The 8467-nt window shown below is 38.5% G+C and overlaps 1 pseudogene; it reads left to right on the top strand.

Annotated features, from left to right (window-relative positions):
* Positions 1–570: 570 nt before the first annotated feature.
* Positions 571–2307, top strand: LOC113837945 (annotated as a pseudogene).
* The last annotated feature ends 6160 nt before the right edge of the window (positions 2308–8467 follow it).

Genomic DNA, 8467 nt, shown 5'->3' on the forward strand with positions numbered 1-8467 from the left:
ATGAGCAACATTTCTCTGTTGCTGCTGGGAGTGAAAACTTGTACAACCATTTTTGCCGTCAGTATGGACATTTTTCTGAAAATTCGGTATCAGTCTTCTTCACCATCTAGTAATTCTACTCTTTGCACATACCCAAAGATGTACATTCATACAACACCAACATCTGTAAAGCTATGTTCATAACAGCAGTGTTTGTAATAGCAAGAATCTGTAAACAACTAAGATGTCCTCCGACTAAAGGATGGATAAAGAAAATGTGATACATTTAATCAATGGAGTACTACTCACTGGACAAAAAAATCTATGGAAACTGTCATTGTTATTTTTCTTTAGATATTCTGGGCCTCCTGAAACTGACAAGATTCTGTAAGGCAACAGACATAATCAACAAGATAAGACAGCAGTGCAAAGAATGGGAAAAGATCTTCACCAACACCACATCTAGCCAAGGGCAAATTTCTAAAACATACAAAGAACTGAAGAAACCAGTCAACAAAACACCAAATAATGGCCCTCACTCGCCGCCACCAGCATGCTTCGCCTAGTGCCCTCCTGCAGCACCCTGCAGAAATGCTTTGAGTACCCACACTCCTTTGCCAGATGAGACCAGTGTCCCGGGCGCTGGCTCCTCATGTCACTCGGGCTTATGCCAAAGATGTAAAATGTGGTGCAAATGCTTGATCCTTAAAGCTTCAAGTTGTAGACCTTTTAGCCGATGCTGTAGCTGTTACAATGGGGCCAAAGGGGAGAACAGTGATTATTGAACAGAGTTGAGGAAGTCCCAAAGTAACAAAAGATGGGGTCATTTTTACAAAGGCAATTGATCTAAAGGATACATACAAAAGATATCAGAGCTAAACTTGTTCAAGTTGTTGCCAATAACTCAAATGAAGAGGCTGGGATGGCACTACCACTGCTACTGTTCTGGCACGTTCTATTGCCAACGAAGGCTTTGAGAAGATCAGCAAAGGGCTAATCCAGTAGAAATCTGGAGAAGTGTGATGTTGGCTGTTGATGCTGTAATTGCTGAACTAACAAAACAATCTAAACATGTGACAACCCATGAAGAAATTGCTCAGGTTGCTACAATTTCTGCAAATGGACACATAGACATTGGAAACATCATATCTGATGCAATGAAACATGTTGGAGGGAAAGGCGTCATCACACTGAAGGATAGAAATACCCTGAATGATGAATTAGAAATTATTGAAGGCATGAAGTTTGAAAGAAGATGTATTTCTCAGACATCAATAAGTCAAAACTGTGAATTCCAAGATGCCTGTGCTCTGTTGAGTGAAAAGAAAATTTCTATTGTCCAGTCCGTTACACCTGCTCATGAAGCTAATGCTCATAGGAAACAAATGGTCATATTTGCTGAAGATGTTGATGGAGAAGCTCTAAGCACACTGGTTTTGAACAGGCTAAAAGCTGGTCTTCAGGTCGTAGCAGTTAAAGCTCCAGGTTTTGGGGACAATAGGAAGAATAAGCTTAAAGATACGGCTATTGCTACTGGTGGTGCGCAATTTGGAGAACAGGGGCTAAAGCTAAATCTAGATGATGTTCAAGGTCATGATTCAGGAAAATGTGGAGAGGTCATTGTCCCCAAAGATGATGCCATGCTTTTGAAAGGAAGTTATGACTAAACTCAAATTGAGAAACACATTCAAGAAATCACTAAGCAGCTAGACATCACAACTAGTGAATATGAAAAGGAAAAGCTGAAAAACACTTGCTAAACTTTCAGATGGAGTAGCTGTGTTTAAGGTTGGAGGAACAAGGGATGTTGAAGTGAAGGAGAAGAAAGACAGGGTTACAGATGCTCTCAATGCTACAAGAGCAGCTGTTGAAAAAGGCATTGTTTTAGGAGTTAGCTGTGCTCTGCCTCCATGCATCACAGCCTTGGATTCCTTAAAGCCTTCAAATGAAGATCAGAAAATAGGTATAGAATTTATTAAAAGAGCACTCAAAATTCCTGCAGTGACAATTGCTGAGAATGCAGGTGTTGAATAATCTTTGAGAGTTGAGAAAATTCTGAAGAGTTCCTAGGGAGTTGGTTATGAGGCTATGCTCAGAGATTTTGTGAACATGGTAGAAAAAGGAATCATTGATCCAACAAAGTTAAATGAGTCAGCAATTCTTAAACATTGGATGGCTTGTTCTATGGTGTGTGTTTTCATTAATCATTTTATAAACATTTTTTCTAGGTTGTAAGAACTGCTTTATTAGAAGCTGCTGGGGTGGCCTCCTTGCTAACTTCAGCAGAAGCTGTAGTGACCGAAATTCCTAAAGAAGAGAAGGACTTTGGTATGCACACACACGCCTTTAATCCCAGCACTTGGAAGGCAGAGGCAGCAGATCATCTGTATGCGAGCAGCACTGTCCTCGGAGTTAGTGCAAGGAAATCTCCACAAATCTACACAGATAAAACCCTGTCTCGAAAAACAAAACAACAAACAAACAAACAAAAACAACAAGACATTTGTACATTCTCAAAAAATGAAATACACCCATTAAAACTGGATCAGACCTAAAAGAAAACGCCATATTTACTTCTAATATAAAAATCACTAATAAATGACTTGGAGCATCCTTCACAGACAAATTTATGAAGATAGGTACGCTCATGTGGTTAGAGTTCAGTTAGTTCAAAAAATGTCCAACTTTTGTCATAAGCGAATGTGAGGATCTACTCCCGTTGATGGTGAATTAAATTACACAAGGTAAACCGTTAAGATATAAATCCCCAAAAAAAGCATCTCAGATCTCTCGTTCTTGGTCCATGATTGCATTGAGATTTCTTCACACCTGCCATATAAACTTATGATTTCTGTCCCAATTTTTACGTCGTCAAATACTAAACAAACAAATCACCCATGACCCTCACTTATCCTCCTGAATTAACAGGAGGCACAGCTATCCAGTATAAAAATTTACTCTGTTCCCTACAAACCTACCCATATGATTCATCAGTAACATTTAAGTAAACCATCAAATTATACCCATCCACAGCTGATGGAAGACCACATTTAGATACATCTCATATTCTGTCATCCTAATGGCAAACAATTCAAAAGTTCTAGTAGTAGAGGAAGTTTAAGAATCCTGGTGTTTAACTTCATACATTTGATAAATAGTTTGCTGACTTTTTAGCTTTTCCTAAGATTTATTTTTTTAAATTAAAACAACATTGTTTACATGATCAATCCAGTCCTCTCCCTGCCAAACTCCCTTGCCTCCACTATAATGCTATCATATACCATTAAGATTCTACTCCCCACTTCAGCAAGAGTGAAGTCTTCTCTCAGGTGGACTTCAGTAATGTCATATCCTTTGGATAATGCCTAGGCTGTGCCTTAACATTCTAGACTGAGAAGAGCACATCCTATTTGTCATGGTCCCCCCAAATCCTCCTCATCTAGAATAATACTGATGGCTTAACTACAAGGGGCCGTATAGATTTCTCAGGCCTCCTCACTGACACCCACATTCATGGGGTCTGATTCAGTTCCATGCTGGTATCCCAGTGATCATTCCCCCTGTTCAAATCAGCTGGGTGTTTTGGTTTTACAAGCCTGATCTTGACCAATTTACTCATGACATCTTCTTCTGTGTAACTGGATTTTAGTTCAGTTCACTGTTCAGTTGTGGGTATCTGCTTATATTTCCATCAGTTGCAGGATGAAGGCTATAGGATGGCATATAAGTTAGTCATCAATGTCATTATCAGGAGAGGGCATTTAAGGTAGTATATCCATTGGTGCTTAGATGATTAGTTAGTGTTATCCTTGTAGCTCTCCAGACATTTTCTTGTGCCTTCGTTTCTCTTTAAACTCATACTGGCTCCCTCTGTGATTGTATCTCTTAATTTGCTTTCTCTATTTTCCCCTATAAAACCAGAAGCATTTGTAAGGCAAAATCACACTCAGAAATACAAAAATGCAGCCCACGGAATGGGAAAAGATATTCACCAACCCCATACCTGACAGAGGAATGAGCTACATAATTTAAAAAGAACACAAGAAGCTGGGTTCCAAAGCACAAAAAAAATCCAATTAAAAATTGGGGTACAGAAAGAAAATCTCAATTTCAACACATCCCTAACACAAAATATCCAAGAAATATGTGATACCCTGAAAAGACCAAATCTAAGAATACTAGGTATAGAAGAAGGTGAAGAAATCTAACTCAAAGGCAAAGAAAACATATCCAACAAAATCATAGAAGAAAACTTCCCGAACCTAAAGAAAGACAATCAAATGAAAGTACAAGAAGCCTAAAGGACTTCAAAAAGACTGAATCAAAAAACATGTCTCCTCAACACCTAGTAATCAAAACACCAAACATACAGAATAAAGAGAAAATATTAAGAGCAGCAAAGGAAAAAGGACAAGTAACATATAATGGGAATCCTATCAGAATTACACCTGATATTTCCATGGAAAATCTGAAAGCCAGAACATCCTGGATAGATATTCTACCTACAGTAAGAGACCACGGATGCCAGCCCAGACTACTATACCCAGCAAAGCTTCCAATCAATATAGATCAAGAAAACAAGATGTTCCATGAGAAAACCAGATTCAAACAACACATATCCACCAATCCAGTCCTACAGAATGTTCCATAAGGAAAACTGCAACCCAAGGACTTAACTACAACCAGAAAAACATAGGCAATGGATAATCCTAGTTTACCAACAGCCAAAAGGAAAAAAGAGATAGAATCCCACGCATAATTTCACCACCACCGTCAAATACAAAACAAGAATGAACAACCAATGGTCATTAATATCCTTCAACATTAATGGTCTTAACTTGCCTATAAAATGTGGTACATTTACACAATGGAGTACTACTCAGTGGAAAAAAAACAATGGAATCTTGAAACTTGCAGGAAAATGGATGGATCTAGGACAAACCATTCTGAGCGAGGTAACCCAATCGCAAAAATATAAACATGGTATGTCCTTACTCATATGCGGATTGTAGACATAGAGTAAGGATTCGAGCCTACAATCCACACTGCCAAAGAAGCTAATAAACATTGATGTCCCTAAGAGAGCCATACACAGTCCCCTGGAGAAGGGGAGAGGTTCAAGATCTGCTGAGCAAATTAGGAGCACGGGAAGAGGGGGGAGGGAGCTAGGAGAATGAGAAGGGAATAGGAAGGGGGATGCCGATGACATGAGGGAGCAGAAAATATGAGTCAGGGGAAGAATACACAATAACACGAATGGAGATATCATAATAGAGGGAGACATTTTTGGTTTACAGAGAAACCAGGCACTAGGGAAATGTCTAGAGATCTTCAAAGATGACACCAACTAACTATGTCACCAACGGAGGACAGACTACCATAAATGCCCTTCCCTGATAGAGAGATTGATAATGGACTTATATGCCTTCATCCATCAGCTGGTGAAGTAGAAGAAGACACCCATAACTAATCACTGATCAGAACTGGAACCCAGATGCATAGAAGGACCAGTGAAGAGCACAGAGGTCCAGAAAATGCTGGTGAAACACACAGAAACAGCTGACCTGAACATCTGGGAAATCTTGCTCCCCAGTCTGATAGATGGAATACCAGCATGGAACTGATCCAGACCCCAGGAACATGGGTTTCTGGGAGGAAACCTCAAAAATCTATGGGACCTCCTGTAGAAGCCCAGTATTTATCCATAGCATAGGTGTGGACTTTGGGAGCCCAGTCCATATAGAGGAATACTACTGGGGTGGGCCTAGGCCCTCCCCCAAAGGAAACAAAAACCTCTGATGACACCATATGGAAGGCCTCATCATCCAGGGTGAGGAGAAAGACATGTGACAGATAAGGTCTTAATTGGGAGGGCAGGTAAGGCAGGACGGCTGGGAGAAGGGAAAGGGGATTGTCATCTAAAACAATCTTGTTTCTAATTGAAATAAAAAAAGTTGAAAAAAAAAGACACAGATTAGCAGAATGGATAAGAAGACAGAATCCATCTTCCTGCTGCATATAAGAAACACACCTCAACTTCAAAGTCAGATGGTAGCTAAGAATTAAACATTGGGAAAAGATTTTCCAATCAAATGGACACAAAACACCAAGCAGGGGTAGCAATCCTAATATCCAACAAATTGGACTTTAAACTAAAATCAATCAAGAAATGAGGGGGGCAATTCCTACTCAACACAGGAGAAATCCATCAGGATGAAGTCTCAAATCTGAACATTTATGCCACAAAATACAATTAAACTGCAATAACATTACTAAAACTCCAATCAAACATTAAACCACACCCACATATAGTGGAGGACTTCAACACCCCACTCTCACCACTGGACAGGAACACCAGACAAAAATTTGTCAAAGAAACAAATTAACTAACAGAAGTTATGGCACAATTGGACTTAACAGGTATTTATAGAACATTCCATCCAATCACAAAGCAATATACCTTCTTCTCAGTGCCACAAAGAACCTTCTTTAAAACTGAACACATACTTGGCAACATAGCAAACATCAACAGGTACAAAAAATTGAAATAACTGCCTGTATCTTATCAAACCACCATACTTCAAAGTTAGGATTCAACAACAGTGTGAATTGCAGAAAATCTACAAAATCATGGAAATTAAGTAACACCCAATTGCACAACTCTTGGGCCCAGGAAGAAATTAAAGATTTCCTAGAATTCAATGAGAATGCGGACACAGCATACCCAAACTCATGTGAAACTTTCAAAGCAGTGATAAGACGAAAGTTCACAGCACTAAGTAACCACATTAAGAAAGCAGAGAATAGTCACACTAGAGAATATAAACACAACTGGAAAGCATTAGAACACAAAGGGGCCAATACACCCCAAGGAGCAGATGACAGGAATTAATCAAATTGAGGGCTGAAATCAATAAAATGGAAACTAGGAGAACAATACAAAGAATCAATATATCGAAGAGTTGGTTCTTCAAGAAAATCAACAAGATAGACAAACCTTTATCCAATCTTACTAAACAGCAGAGAGTGAACATGCAAATCAATAAAATCAGGAATGAAAATGGGAGACATAAAAATGGACACTTAGGAAATTCAGACAATCTTAGGTCATACTTTGAAAACTTGTATTCCACAAAATTGGAAAATTTAAAGGAAATCAACAATTTTCTGGACAGTATCACTTACCAAACTTGAAAGAAGAACAGATAGGCAACTTAAACAGACCTATAATCTAGAAGGATATAGAAGTAGTCATCAAAATTCTCCAACCAAAAAAAGCCCAGGTCCAGCTGGGTTCAGTATTGAATGATACCAGAAATTCAAAGAAGAGCTAATACTAATTCTTCTCAAAGTTTTTCACACAGTAGAAGCAGAAGATTCATTGCCAAGCAGTTTTCATGAGGCTTCACTTACCTTGATTACCAAGTGACAAATAGACAAAACTAAGAAAGAGAACTACAGACCAATATCCCTCATGAACATTAATGCAAAAATACTCAATAAAATACTGGCAAATGGAACCCAAGAATACATCAGAGATATCATCCACCATGATCAAGGAGGCTTCATCCCAGTGTTGCAAGGATGGTTCAACATACAAAAATCCATTAATGTAATCCACCATATAAACAGATTCACGGAAAAAAAACGACATGATCATTTCAATAGATACCAAAAAAGCCTTTGACAAAATCCAACTTCCCTTCATGATAAAGGTCATGGAGAAAAAAATGTATAATAGTAATATACCTTAATACAATAAAAGCATATACAGCAAGCTCACAACCAACATCAAATTAAATAGAGAGAAATTCAATGCATTTCCACTAAAATCCAGGACAAGACAAGGCTGTCCTCTCTCTCCATACCTCTTCAATATTGCCCTTGAAGTTCTAGCTAGAGCAATGAGACAACAATAGGAGATCAAGCGAATACAAATGAGAAAGTAAGAAGGCAAACTCTCACTGTTTGCAGATGGTATGAGAGTCTACATGAGTGACCTGAAAAACTCTACCAGGGAATTCATACAGCAGATAAACACCTTTAGGAAACTGGCAGGATACAAGATTAACTCAAAAAATCTGTACCACTACTAAATACTGATGACATATTGGTGGAGAAAGAAATGAGACAAACCTCACATTTTACAACTGCTAAAAACAAAATAAAATACCTTGGGGAAATGCAAACCAAAAATCTGAAAGACCTTTACCGCAAGAATTTTTAGTCTCTAAAGAAAGAAATTAAAGAAGATATCAGAAAATGGAAAGATCTCCCATGGTCTTGGATAGGTAGGACCTACATATTAAAAATGGCAATCTTGCCAAAAGCAATCTACAGATTCAATGAAATCCCCATCAAAATCCAAAAACAATTCTTCACAGACTTTGAAAGAGCAACTATCAACATTATATGGAGAAACAAAAGACCCAGGATAGCCAAAACAACCCTGTTCAATAAAGGAACTTCTGGAGGCATCACCATCCCT

This window comes from Cricetulus griseus, unplaced genomic scaffold (genome assembly GCF_003668045.3).
Source record: "Cricetulus griseus strain 17A/GY unplaced genomic scaffold, alternate assembly CriGri-PICRH-1.0 unplaced_scaffold_386, whole genome shotgun sequence".
Lineage (NCBI taxonomy): Eukaryota > Metazoa > Chordata > Mammalia > Rodentia > Cricetidae > Cricetulus > Cricetulus griseus.